Source organism: Cervus elaphus, chromosome 3 (assembly GCF_910594005.1).
Source record: "Cervus elaphus chromosome 3, mCerEla1.1, whole genome shotgun sequence".
Classification (NCBI taxonomy): Eukaryota; Metazoa; Chordata; class Mammalia; order Artiodactyla; family Cervidae; genus Cervus; species Cervus elaphus.
The window spans coordinates 53,819,847-53,835,084 of record NC_057817.1 but is presented as its reverse complement, the minus strand read 5'-3'; the positions used below and the strand labels follow the sequence as shown (position 1 = coordinate 53,835,084).

The 15,238-nt window shown below is 39.0% G+C and overlaps 1 protein-coding gene across 29 annotated transcripts in view; it reads right to left on the bottom strand.

The window, feature by feature from the left end:
* The window catches only part of R3HDM2 (R3H domain containing 2), a 158,711-nt gene that overhangs the window by 98,169 nt on the left and 45,304 nt on the right, over positions 1-15,238 (bottom strand). For 25 of the 29 annotated variants that reach the window (XM_043889301.1, XM_043889215.1, XM_043889248.1 and 22 more), the window contains one exon: positions 11,375-11,437. The exons of 1 other annotated variant lie outside the window; for it this stretch is intronic. The gene's annotated coding sequence lies outside the window, so the exon portion shown is untranslated. Of the gene's footprint in view, positions 1-11,374; positions 11,443-15,238 lie in introns of all 29 variants that reach the window. 3 more of the 29 variants (XM_043889311.1, XM_043889230.1, XM_043889255.1) reach the window with 1 other exon arrangement.

Here is a 15,238-nt window from a genome sequence, read left to right as displayed (position 1 = left end):
CAGCTTTTTTAACTGGTTAACTCTACCCTTTAGATAAAAGAAAATGTGATTTTAAAAATATGGTCATTCTTTCAAGAAAAGGACTGTAAGGATAAGAATAAAGATATTTGAAAATACCCAGAATCTAGCATTACATCCAAACAGAACCCTGAACAAGAAAGGATATATTATCACACGCAAGCTGTCACAAAAATCTTTTCACATCATCATTGTGTTCTATGGTAGCTGACCTATTTCTAGCTCTAAACCTGTATCCGATTGATTTGCAAGCTTCTGAAAGTACCTGGGCTTCAAGAGACACTGAACAACATCAGAAGTATCTTTTGTCTGAGTTATATTTAGCTTCCATTCCCACCTCATGCCCACCCTTTTTAAAAAACAACCTGAGAAAGGAAGGAATTTTTGGACAGCAGTTAGTAACAATGGACGTTCCTAGTGTTATCGAAAATTCTGAGGGTGGGATGGGGATTTCACTTCTGACTAACTTGGAATAACAGGAATGATATTTATATTCCTGGCAGAAATAATAAAAAATCAGACAAATGTGCAAAACACTGGTGTTTAAGACACTGAACATCAGGCAATGAAGGACAGTGATCCCAGAGAGACGAGGACAAAATAAGGTAAGCTCTGTATTACACCGCGTGCTCCGTCTATGCCTGACTGCAACCCTGCAGACCGTGGCCCGCCAGGCTCTCTGTCCACGGGACTTTTCAGGGAAGAATACTGGAGTGGCTTGCCATCTCCCACTGAAGTGAGATCTTCCCAAACCAGGGATCGATTCTGTGCCTTTTGCGACTCCTGTGTTGGCAGGCAGATTCTTTATCACTGAGCGACCTGGGAAGCCCCAACCAAGCTCTATATTGCTTAAGTTTAATGCCTAGAGAGTTTCCAAGAAATATCAAAAGGAAGAAAGAGTCTAAGGGAAGCCTAGGCATGTTCCTACAGGCTCCCTAAGTGGAGAACACGGGAGCGAGAGCCTGAGAGAGCAGAGGAGTCCAGAGTTAGAGTCAGCCACAGACTGGAGAAAAAGTCTGCAAACCATGTAACCAACAAGAGACTTGTGTACAGAAGATATGAAGAATTCTCAAACTCAACAGTGAAGAAAAGAACAAACAAACAAAAAATGGGCAGTACACATGAACAGACATACTGAAAATCAACCATTAGGGAAATACAAATTAAAACCATAATGAGATATCACTACACACCTATCATAATGGCTAAAATAAAAAATACTGTCAATACCAAATGCTGGCAAGGATGAAGAAAAACTGGATCACTGGTAGGAATATAATATGGCACAGACACTCTGGAAGAAAGTAGAGCAGTTTCTTATGAAATGAAATACGCAGTTACCATGCTATCAAGCAACTGTAATTTGGACCTTTATTTCAGAAAAATAAAAACTTATACAAAAACATGTATATGAATGTATAGCCTTATTCACAATAACCTGAAACTGGAGCCAACACAAAAATCCTTCAACACATGAATGTTTAAACAGACTTGGGATAGCCATACCATGGAACACTACGTAGCAACAGGAACTACTGACTGGACAGGAACACACGACAACTTATATGGGTCTCAAGGGAATTACGCTGAGTAAGGGGGAGAAAAGGCCAATCTTAAAGGGTTACATGGCATATGATTCCTTTTAAATAACATTTTGAGGACTTCCCTAGTGATGCAGTGGATAAGAATCTGCCTGCAAACCAGGGGACACAGGTTTGATCCCTGCTTGGGGAAGATGCCACGTGCCTCAAGGGTAACTAAGCCCAGACACCGCAACTACTGAGCCTGCCGTCTAGAGGCTGAGAGCCTCAACAGCGAAGCCCACGGCCTCGAGCCTGCAAGGAGAGAAGCCACTGCAGGGAGAAGCCACCACCACAATGAAGAGGAGCCCCTGCTCACCACAACCAGAGAAAGCCCATGAGCAGCAACGAAGACCCAGCAAAGCCGAAAATAAATAAATAAAAAGTGGCAAATGCAAAAAAAAAATTTTGAAATGACAATGTTATAGAGTATGGAGAACAGGTTATTGGTTGTCAGGGTTACAGGTTTATGAGTGGGGTGGAGGGAGGTAGGAGTGGTTTTAAAAGGGCAACAGGGACTTCCCAGGTGGTCCAGTGGTTAAAACTACATTCCCAATGCAGAAGGCATGGGGAACTGGCTGGGGAATTAAGATCCCACATGCTGCACAGTGCAGCCAAAAAAAAAAGAGTAGGGGCAACAGGAAAAATTCCTGTGGGAATAAAACTGTTCTGTACCTCGATGGTGGTTGCAGATATACAAATTCACATGTGATGAAATTCCATAAGGACTACATGCACACAAACATACACATGAGAATAGATCTAAAATGCTGATCAGGTATGAATAAACTCTGCAGACTATACCAATATCAATTTGCTAGTTTGATATGGTCCTATAATTATACAAACTGATACCACTGGGAGAAAATGCATGAAAAAACACATGGAACATGTGCAACTTCTTGTAAATTACACTTATTTCCTAATGAAAAGATAAATGACTAAGAAACAATGTAGACTATAGAATTAGTAAAGAAAGACATTTAGAAATTATTGTAACTATATATGCAAATATATTCTCCAAGCCAGGCTTCAACAGTACCTGAATCATGAACCTCCACATGTTCAAGCTGGATTTAGAAAAGGCAAAGGAACCAGAGATCAAATTCCCAACATCTGTTGGATCACTGAAAAAGCAAGAGAATTCCAGAAAAACATCTACTTCTGCTTTATTGACTACACAAAAGCCTTTGATTGTGTGGATCACAACAAATTATGGAAAATTCTTGAAGAGATGGGAATACCAGACCACCTGACCTGCCTCCTGAGAAATCTGTATGCAGGTCAGGAAGCAACAGTTAGAACTGGACATGGAACAACAGACTGGTTCCAAATAGGAAAAGGAGTACGTCAAGGCTGTGTATTGTCACCCTGCTTATTTAACTTATAGGCAGAGTGCATCATGAGAAATACTGGACTGGATGAAGCACAAGCTGGAATTAAGATTGCTGGGAGAAATATCAATAACCTCAGATATGCAGATGGCACCACCTTTATGGCAGAAAGTGAAGAAGAACTAAAAGCCTCTTGATGAAAGTTAAAGAGGAGAATGAAAAAGTTGGCTTAAAACTCAACATTCAGAAAACTAAGATCATAGCATCCAGTCCCATCACTTCATGGCAAATCGATGGCAAAAAAGTGGAAACAGTGACAGAGTTTATTTTGGGGGGCTCCAAAATCACTGCAGATGGTGACTGCAGCCATGAAATTAAAAGATGCCTGCTTCTTGGAAGAAAAGCTATGACCAACCTAGACAGCATATTAAAAAGTAGAGACATTACTTTACCAACAAAGGTCTGTCTACTCAAAGCTATGGTTTTTCCAGTAGTGGTGTATGGATGTGAGAGCTGGACTATAAAGAGAACTGAGCGCCAAAGAATTGATGCTTTTGAACTGTGGTGTTCGAGAAGACTCTTGAGAGTCCCTTGGGACTGCAAGGAGATCCAACCAGTCAACCCTAAAGGAAATCAGTCCTGAATACTCATTGGAAGAACTGATGCTGAAGCTGAAACTCCAATACTTTGGCCACCTGATGGGAAGAACTGCCTCACTGGAAAAGATCCTGATGCTGGGAAAGACTGAAGGCAGGAGGAGAAGGGGACAACAAAGAATGAGATGGTTGGATGGTATCACCAACGTGATGGACGTGAGTTTGAGTAGGCTCCAGGAGCTGGTGATGGATAGGGAAGCCTGGTGAGCTGCAGTCCATGGGGTCGCAAAGATTTGGACACAACTGAGCGACTGAACTGATATATGCAAAAATCTAAAGAAAAAAACAAAGCACATTAGAAGTAAAAAAAAAAAAAAAACTCTGACATATTAGAGATAAAACTACACTATGTAAGACTAACAGCTGATTAAAAATTTTAACAGAAGAAATTAGGAGAAAAAACTTGAGAACAAAGGAATAGAAACTAACCAAAAACAGAAGAAAAAATTAAAATGAACAAACCAGTGAACTGTGGAATAATTTCAAATTAACTAATATATGTGTCAGTGGTATTTCCAAAGAAAATGAAAAAATATGTAAAGAAATAACTTACAAGTTTCTAAATTGGATTAAACTATAAATACACAAATCCAAGAAGCTCAAAGAACAAAACAGACACATTATTAACAAACTACCTAAAACAAGTAATACAGTGTAAATCTTAAAAGTAGTCAAAGAAAAAGAACTTTTTATCTATTGAGGAATAAAGATGAAGATACCAACTGAACTCTCACTGGAAACTATTCAAGTCAGAAGACAATGGAGTGGTATCTTAAAAGACTGAAATTTAAAAAGCAAAACAAAAAAACCCTGCCAACTAAGAATACTAAATACACAGAAAATACTGTTCAAAAATGAAGGCAAAATAAGAACTTTTTCAGACATGCAAACACTAGAAGAGTTCATCACCAGCAGACCTGTACTAGTCCTTCAGGATGAATGAGTACAACAGATGAAAATCTGGATCCACACAAAGGAGTGAAGAGCACCAGAAGTGGTAACAGTGTGGGTAAATATAAAAAATTATTCCTTCATTACTTAAATACCTTTTTAAAATAACCAATTATTCAAAGAAAGAATAATTAAAATATATTATACAATTTATATATGCAAGTAAATGTATGACCAGGAGGGAAGAAACAGAGGTTCAGTATTGTAAAGTTCTTAACAATTTAACAACATTACCTTGAAGCAGAAAATATGGCCCGCAAGAAAAATGACAGTCAAGAGAAACTTACTTAGTAAGCCCAAACACTGGACTTAGATATATTTTTTTAATTTTCAAAAAAATTGTTTAAATTATATTTTGGTATTAGACTTTAAATCAGCCATTTTAAATAAGATCGAAAAGGAAAGAGGAAGGGAAAAAATTTTTTAAATCAAGAAAACTATGACTAAAAAACTAAAGAAAAACTATGAGAACAACGTCTCACCAAAAACAGAATACTGAATGGAAGACAGAAATTACAAAAAGGAACTGCAAATGAAAATTTTGGAGTTGGAAATTACAATAATGGAAATGAAAAACATTAGTAGAGAGTTCAACACAAGATCTGAGCAAGAAGAAATAATCAACAAACTTTAAGTCGGGTCAATTAGGCTAGATTTGAGGAACAGAAAGAAAAAAAAATAAAGAAAAAGTAAAGTCTCAGCACAAAACATAACAATTCATTTTAAGAGTCCCATGACAGGAAAGAAAGGGAAAGAAAGGATATTTAATGACATAGTATCCAAACTTTTCTCAAATGTGATTAAAAACACTAAATCTGCACATCTAAGAAGTTTATCAGAAACCATGGAGTTCAGAAGGCAATGGGTTTATTCATTCAGTTCAGAAGGCAATGAAGATTTATTCAAAGTGCTAAAAGAAAAAGACTATCAAGCAAGAATTCTATATCCAGCAAAACCACCCTTCAAAATCAGAGAAATTAAGACATTCCTAGAAAAAAATGAAAGAACTCATCACCAGCAAATCTAGTCTATAAGAATACCAGAGTCATCCAGCCTGAAATAAAAGGACACCAGGCAGTGACTCAAATCCAGACAAAAAACTTAAAAGTGTTGGTAAAAGTAACTATGTAGGTAAATATAAAACACAGTGTAAATGCTTCATATGTAACTCTTTGTCTATCTGATTTCAAAGAAAACCAAGTAAAGCTATAAGACTGTGTTGATGAGCATGCAATATAAAAGGATACAATTTGCACGTAATACCACAAAAGAGAGGGGAGGGAACAGAGCTAAACAGGCACAAAGTTTTGCACACAACTGTAATTGAGTTGGTATTAATTAAGATGTCACTGTTATAAATTAAGATGTCAACTGTAGTCCTCAGAGCAATCCTAAGGAAATAGCTCAATTTCATTAAAAAAAAAAAAATCTGCAAAACCTCATATATAACAACCTACTTACAGATGGAATGCATTTATCCTAAGCTCAGTAACAAGACAAAGACATCCACTTTTGCACTAGAGGTTCCAGCTAGGACAATGAGACATTAAGAAGAAAGAAATGGCACCCAGATTGGAAAGGAGTAAAAACTATCTCTATTTGCAGATAACATGATCTTGTATCTGGACAATCCTAAGGAATCCACTAAAAACTAGTAAACAAGTTTAGCGAGGTTCCAAGATACAAGGTCAATATACAAAAACTGATTGCACTTTATACACAAGCAATGAACAACCCAAAAGTGAAGTTAAGGGAAAAAATTATTTACAGTAGTAAGAAAAATAAGACAAGCCAGGATAAGCCCAGCAGCCCCCTCCTTCCCCAAGCCAGGGTCCTTATTGCTCTGTGATGTCCAGGGTGGCCTGACGGCTGCGCCAGGCAGAATCGGGACCTTTCGTTTCCAGGCTGGGAGAGAGCCAAGGATGCTTGAGCTGAATCACATGTTGACAATTCTTCAGGTATTTCAACCACAATATTGGAATTGGACACACTGGCCAGATAAAGTTGAAATTAAAAAAAAAAATAAAGGTGGCTCAGCAGTAAAGGATCCACCTGCCAGTGCAGGAGACACAGTTTGACCCCTGTTCCAGGAAGACCCCACATGCCATGGAGCAACTAAGGCCATGCATCACGACTATTGAGGCTGTGCTCTAGAGCCCGGGAACTGAAACTACTGAAGCCCACTTGCCCTAGAGAGCCCACGCTCTGCAACAAGAGAAGCCACGGCAATGAGAAACCCAAGCACAGCAGCTAGAGAAAAGCCCGTGCAGCAACAAAGGCCCAGCAGAGCCAAAAATAAATAAATTTTAAAAACAATACTTAGATATAAACTTAATCAACTCTGAATATTCACTGGAAGGACTGATGCTAAAGCTGAAGCTCCAATACTTTGGCCACTTGATGCAAAGAGCCAGCTCATTGGAAGAGACCCTAATGATGGAGAAGATAGAAGGGGACAGCAGAAGACAAAAAAGGGGACAGCAGAAGATGAAATGGTCAGATAGCATCACTGACTCACTGGACATGAATCTGGGCAAATTCTGGAGCTAGTGAAGGACAGGGGGATCCTGGTGTGCTGCAGTCCATGGGGCTGAAAAAAGTCGGACATGACAGAAGCGACTTAGCCTGATGATATGTATGTTTTGGAGAAGGAAATGGCAACCCACTCCAGTGTTCTTGCCTGCAGAATCCTGTGGACAGAGGAGCCTGGTGGGCTGCTGTCCATGGGGTCGCACAGAGTCGGACACAACTGAAGCAACTTAGCATGCATGTATGTTTTACATACCAGGGAATGTATGTTACTGTCAAGATGGAAACACTCCCAAAACTGATCTACAGATTCAGAGCATCCCTATCAAAATCCTAGCTGGCTTTTTTATTTATAAACTGACAAACTGATCCTAAAATTCATATGGAAATGCAAGGAACCTAGAACAACATAATCTTAAAAAAAAGAACAAAACTGGAGGACTCACATTTTCCAAGTTCAACTAACTACACAAAGCATAGTAATCAAAACAGTACTGTAGTGGAATAGCACTGAAAGTCCAGAAACAAATCCTTACACGCACAGTCAGCTGGTTTTTGACAAGGGCACCAAGACAATCAATCCAACAGGCCAAAGGACGGCACGGCAACCCACTCCAGTGTTCTTGCCTGGAGAATCCCCACAGACAGAGGAGCCTGGTGCGCTACAGTCCATGGGGTCGCAAAGAGTTGAACACAACTGAGCGAATCTTTGCAATAAGCAGTCATGAGACAAGTGCATATCCACACATGAAAGTTAGAACCACACTTCACACCACACACAGAAGTTAACTCAAAGTGGATCGCAGACCTAAATGTAACAGCTAAAAATAGACCAAGATCCACTTAATCAAAAAAGCAGATTAAGTGGATTTAATCAAATTTAAAACTTGTCTGTGAACAATACCATCAAGGGCCTTCCCTGGTGGTGGTGGTGAAGAATGCAGGAGAAGTGGATTCGAGCCCTGATTGGGGAACTGAGATCCCACATGACACAGAGCAACTAAGCCCACAGGCCACAACTACTGAGCCCGCACACCCCAGGGCCCTCATGTCACAACTACTGAGCCCACACACCCCAGAGCCCACAGGCCACAACTACTGAGCCCACACACCCCAGAGCCCACATGTCACAACTAGAGAGTCTGTGTGCTGCAATGAAAGCTCCCACATGACGCAATGAACATCCCATGTGCTGCAACTAAGACCCAACGCAGCCAAATAAATAAATATTTTAAACAACACAATACCATCAAGAAAATGAAACAAAACCCATGGAAAAACTATTTGCAAATCATGCATCCGATAAGGAATCTGTACCCAGAACTCTTACAACTCAATAACAAAAAGACAAGTTATCCAATTTTTTAAAAGACAAAGAATTTAAATACACATTTTTCCAAAACAGATATACAAATGGCCAACTTGTAAGTGAAAAGATGCTCAACATCACTAGTAATCAGGAAAATGCAAATCAAAACCATAATGAGATTCTATTCCACGCCCACTAGGATGGCCAGACTCAAAAAGACAGACAAGAAGAAGTTTGATAAGGATAGACAAATTGGCACTCATGAACTGCTGGTGGGAATGAACATAGCGCAAGCACTCTGAACGCATCTGACAGCCCATTAACAAGTCAGACACAGGGCGGCTCGGGTGCACCTGTGCTCAGCTGTCTCTGACTCTTTGCAGCCCCACGGACTGTAGCTCGCCAGGCTCCTCAGTCCATGGGATTTTCCAGGCAAGAATACTGGAGTGAGTTGCCATTATGATCTAGCAAACAGACTTTGAGGTATATAGCCAAGATAAATGAAAAGGTATTTCCACACAAAAGCTTGCATATAATTGTTCATAGCCTGGTAGGCTACAGTCCATGGGGTCGCTAAGAGTCAAACACGACTGAGCGACTTCACTTTCACTTTTCACTTTCATGCATTGGAGAAGGAAATGGCAACCCACTCCAGTGTTCTTGCCTGGAGAATCCCAGGGACGGCGGAGCCTGGCGGGCTGCCGTCTATGGGGTCGCACAGAGTCGGACGTGACTGAAGCGACTTAGCAGCAGCAGCAGCATTATTCATATTTCTACCCGAAAAGTGGGATACAAAAGTCCCCTGACTGATGAATGGATAAACAAAATATGATATATTCACCACACAACAGAATATTACTCAGTCATAAAAAAGAACAAAGTATTGGGAGTTCCCTTGTGGCCGAGTGGTTAGAATTTCAGGTTTTCACTGCTGTGGCTCAGGTTCAACCCCTGGTCAGGGAACTGAAATTCCAAAAGCCATGTGGCATAGGCAAAACAGGAAACAGTACTGATACATGTGCTACAGACTGGATGACTCCAACCCAGGGATCAAGCCCAGCCTCCCACACTGCAGGTGGATTCTTTACCAACTGAGCTCTCAGGGAAGCCTGAACCATGAAAACATTACGCTAAATGAAAGAAGCCAGCCACAAAAGTTCACATACTGTCTGATTCCTTTTATATTACAATGTCCAGATTAGGCAAATCCATAACAACAGAAAGCAGATTAGAAGTTACCAAAGGATGGGGGGAAGAGAGAATGGGAAAAGATGAGTTAATGAGCATGGGGTGGTTCATGGAATAATCAAAGTTCTGAATCTAGAAAGTGCTAGTGATTGCAGAACACTGTAAATATACTAAATACCAATTAATTGTACACTTTAAAATTGTTAAATTGTAACAATTTAAAATTGTTTAAATCATAAATTGTAAAATTTAAAATTGTATGCTATGTGAATTCACCTAAAAAAAAGAAATAAATTAACTTGGAGGAAAAATAAAATCTAAGTCCATACAAAGATTTGTATACAAATATTCACAGCATAGCGTTATTCGTAACTGCTGAAAACTGGAATAAATCCAAATGTCTGTCAGTAAGTAAATGAATGAACAAATTGTGCTACAGCTATACAAAAGATCACTACTCAGCAATAAAAAATAATGAACTATTGATACATACAACAACATATATGAATCTCAAAATAATTAACTTTAAAAAAAAGCCAAACCAAAAATAATTAAATATGAAAGTGTACACTTATGATTCCATTTATATAAAATTCTAGGCACTGAAAACTATTCTATAGTGACAGAAAATTGATCAGTGGTTATCCAAAGACCACAGAGGTTGAGAAAGAATTACAAATGGGGATAAGAAAACTTGAGGGGTGATAAATATATTCATTATGCCTTGATTGTGGTGACAGTTTCATGATAAGCACATGTCAAAACTTAACAAATTGTGTATTTTCATATGTAGTTTACTGTATGCCAATTTTTAAACACCTCAATTAAGCTCTTTTTTGAAAACTACGAGAGGACAATGTACCCCTGCTGGCCACTCCGTAACTGACAAGGCGTTAATAAAGCAGTTTACTGTCCCTTGCTGAGTGTACAGGCAGCTCTTGGCAAAATTAAACAGAGAGCCACTCAAAGTGGCATATACGTTTGAATTTTCGTAAACGTAAAAACACTTCCATTAACCTGTATTATAATTTCAGACATGTTCCATCTTCAATTTTGACAGATCTTCAGTCAGTACTGCTAGAAACTGTCAGTTCTGGCAAGTACACAATTAATGTAATCTGTAAATCAGCATTTAGATACACCAAAAAAAGCTCCTACAAGAAACTCATTAGTAAGGTTCCTTAAACTTGAAAACATCTGTGAATAGTACCCCACGTGTGATAAAATCAATAAAAAAGGCTATTATCTGTATTATCACTCTTAAGAATTCCCCAGTTATAGATTTTTACCTTTTGTAGACATTTACTCAAAAAACATAAACTTCAAAAAATATATATATATATAAACTTCTTACCTACTTTTAAAAAAAAGCTTAAAAGCTTTAAGGTTAAAAATCCTAAACTGAATTTTTCTTTACCAAAAGATATTTTCATTGTTTTAAGACAAACAAAAAGTATGATATACTGAGCAATGGGGACAGTTATGGAGACGAGGGTGAACTACAGTCAGTCAAAACCATTTAATATTCATATTATGTCAGATAATGAATAACATCATCTCATCAAAGCTACTACATCTCTCACTTTGACTACTGCAGTAGCCTTTCTGCATTTCTTAATGAAAAATTAAAAATTAAAATTCAGATGAATTCAATCTTGATATACTGTGAGTCTTACTTAACTTCTTCACCCGTTATATGGGTACAATAACACTCCCAGGTTGTGTGAGGATTAAATGAGACCATGGGTAAGCACTTACTTTGTTGCCTGGCACATAAAAAAATGTTTCATAAATGTTAACTATTATTACCTGAATAAATGTTCAGCCTCCATGAGTTCAGTGCTGGAATGGTGTCACATATAAGTAACAAGTCTAACCTCAAAAAAAAAAAAAAAAAAAAGATAAGTTAAAAGCAATATTTCAATCTTTATATACTGAGACTCTCAAAGAAAATAAAGAGACCTATTTAAAAATCCATAGCAGCTTCTTAATATTTTCCTCCTCAATTCTCTTTGCTCACAATATTTCTTATAACCCTGCACCTTGCCCTGAACCCTCTGTATCTACCCCTATTTTAATTCACAATAAAACACTGGTCATTTGGCTCCTCCCCCTCTGCTGATCCCTTCTACTTATAAGCAGTTCTCAGTCCACTTTCTAATAAAGTCCACTTTCATCCAGTCTTACTCCTTGAACTTCTTCAGCTGTTTTTTTACCCATTATCCTTCTACACAAGACAAATCTAGAAACTGAGCTAGCAGACATAGCATCTGTCCTGGTAGATGCAAAGCAAAAGTAGAGTGGCCAGAGAAAAAATTTTCTTCTCTGAGTAGAAATAATATCACAAACACAGAATTTAGTATCTCCTCACTCCAACTGCAATATTTATTATTATTATTACAGGACTTTGAGGGCTGGTTGCTGCTGAATCCACTTTAGGAACCCAGGGTGCTGAGTGCCACCACCAGAACCCTTAATATGCTCAAGCCAGCCTGTCTCCAAAACCTAAGCCCTAACAAAAAAAATAAACAAAAAAACACCTAAGCGCTACTAAGTTCTATACAGTGGAGTATCTCCAATTCATCTTTTTTTTTTTTTTCCTTTTTTTTCTTTTTTTTTTCTTTTTTTCTTTTTTTTTTTCTTTTTTTTTTCTGAAGGCATCATTTTGTTTTACAACTCTATTTCATGAATATCACGTCACTAAGTCCACCTTCCCAGTATCTTCCCAGATTTATATGAAAAAGCTCCTCCAGCTTCTGTCCAGTCCCTCCCCCTCAGACTCTGGCATTAGATGAGGGGTGGTTTGGTTAGGATCGGGAGGCCTGGCCGAGGATGCTGCCCTCCCCCTTCCATCACCAATCTTGGTCCTAAGACACTACCGGCACAGTGAGTCTTTCCCCCACGAAATGTCTTGTTCCTCCTCACGCAAAGAAATTAGTGGCTGCCTTTCCCTACAGGCCCTCAAGCCATGACTTGATGTCTCTTATTTTTAAGTGAGCAAAGGAGATTCAAGTTGAAGCCTTGCCACATCAAAAAGTCACTTTCCAACTCTGAGTCAGAGAATCAAGAACAACATAATTCAAAGGCCACACTAGTACTTATTGCTATGATGGTTTTCTTGCCCAAACTGTAATCTATCAAAATTAAAAATGAAATGCTTTCTGAAAGAAGTTGAATTCCTTCTTGCTATCCATCCTCTTCAACCTCCACGTAACTGCAATTTTTTAATAAAATGCATAGAATCTGCCTGGAATGCAGGAGACCAGGGTTTGATCCCTGGGTCTGGAAGATCCCTTCGAGAAGGGAATGATTACCCACTCCGGTATTCTTACCTGGAGAATTCTATGGACAGAGAAGCCTGGTGGGCTATGGTCCATGGGCTCACCAAGAGTGGGACAGAACTGAGAAACTAACACTATACCACACCGCTGCACTAACAGCCTCTCAACTGATCTCTCCACTTCCGCTATCTGTTCTTCCCAGAGAATCAAGACTGATTTTTTTTTTTTAATTGAAGTATAGTTGATCTACAACGTGTTATAAGTGATCTTTTTAACATGTATATCAGATCACTTAGCTTCCTTGTTCAACCAGTTTCCTCCCATTAACAGCTTTTCATCACCCCAAGCAAGGTCTACAGAGCCTTGTAAAATCTGGCCCTGCCTATTCTTGAACATACCAAACCACATACTCCCCATAAGTCCTTTGTATTTGTTGTTTCTCCTGCCCAGAACAGTAACCTTCCATCAGGAAATGCTGGTTCTAACCCCCCTTCAAATAATAGTTCATGTCACTATGAAGAGACCTGACCACACAATTTAAAGTATCCTCTTACTCTCAAATCACATCACCATATCAATTTTCTTCATAGCACTATACTCTCTAATTATCTTATTTCTTTACTTTCTTCTTTATCAAAGGTCTCAAACAAGAAAATGGAAGCTCTCTGAGGGCAGAAATCTTGTGTCTTTTTCATATCTGTACCTCCAATGCCAAATAGTGTCTGACACACAATAAACACTGTAACAGTTTTCTAATTGTTTGATCCACTTACAAAGCCAGGTACTATCTCTGAGGTGTCAGGTTTTTAAAAATTTATTTCTACAGCCAAAAAACCAGCCAGGCTTCAAAAGCCTATGTTCTCTTCATTCTAACAATTTGTCCTGTATTCTCAAAAAGCTCTCTTCCTTTCTGGAAGAGAGAAGGTACCTCTGAAAGTAAAATATGCACTCAAAAAATAGATGCAATCTTATCTGGCAACACTGTTCTCTAGGTCTGCGGGGTTCAGATCCAAAGTTCTCAGGCAGCAGCAATTACCAAAAATCTGGCCACTAGTACTGCACGGAGGAAGAGCAGAATCACCAGGCTAATCTGAACCAAGCTGCAAATCCTCGTAAGAGCATCATAGTTGATAAGAGTTCTGTGAAGCACTCCTCACAGGAGTAGGAAGATTTATTTAGTTCAGTCATCTGACTAGTGGCACATTCTATAAAGCCTAAATAATGACCCTGTCACCAGAAAGACAGATACTTTGTCCTAGCCTTCCAATCAGCTGCATTTAGCAACCAACATCCCATCTTTCACAATAAAATGCCACCTCTGAGTTCCTATTCCTATCAAATTATCACTGGTTTGGGCAACAGATAAATCAGAAACTACACTTAACAAATCTACTTGTCTGGGACCCAAGACAATTAATTAAACTTACTGAGAGAAACAGAGTAGCCTCTAGTCACCTGGAGACAAGTTTAAGAGATGCAAACAACTGTAACACTTGGGCACATGAAAATGGCTATAATCTGAAGAACAGCCACACGTCACTTCCAATGGTGCATCTATACTGAAAGTGATCTTCCCCCTCCAAAATAAATAATGTTTAAAGTCAGCTGAATCTTGAACAAATACTCTGACTTTTCTTTAAAATAAGGGCTATGACAGCTACCTTAACGAGAGGGCCAATAAACTCAGGGCAAGGGGCTCATTGTGCTGACACTGTCACCTCATTTAGGACTTGAGCTGATTTATCCTGATGGGCTGACAGGTCACTGACATCTGCAGCTTACCGAGATTCTTACTGATTTCACAAGTAAAAAACACTGTCCACTCAAGACAACCGCAGTCCAGACGCCTTCTCCTGATAGGGAACGTCTCCTTTCCTGACTTCACTGGGCACCATGGGAAAAGGTGTCATTTCAGGCCCACTGCAGTAACTCTGGATGACGGAACGGCTGGGAGCAGAGACCATAAGGGGCTAGAATGTTACACCTTAGCAATTACAAATAAAAAGATTTTTTAAAAAGATCAAAATCACCTGAAGAAAAAACTAATCTCTCCTGCATTAAGAGATATTTGGTATTAATAAGGTAATTTGAAAAGAAGCTAAAGTCAAGACCTAAAAATATCAGGTCCTTGGCCACACCAAGAAATCACAGAAGAAATCCTTTAACCAAGTAAGCTTTGTTCTAACATGAATTTCAAGACAAAAGACAAGGCAAGGCAAGGTAATTTTTAAAAATCCACCAACTATCCACTTAGCTTGAAGGAAGGAAGGGAGGTGAGAAAAGGGGGGAGAAAGAGCAAGAAGACAGAAAAGAAGAGGAGCGAGGAAAAGGGGTGCCCAGTGTCACCCGTTAAACACGGCCACAGACTGTTTCCAGCAAGTCCCATCAGGAA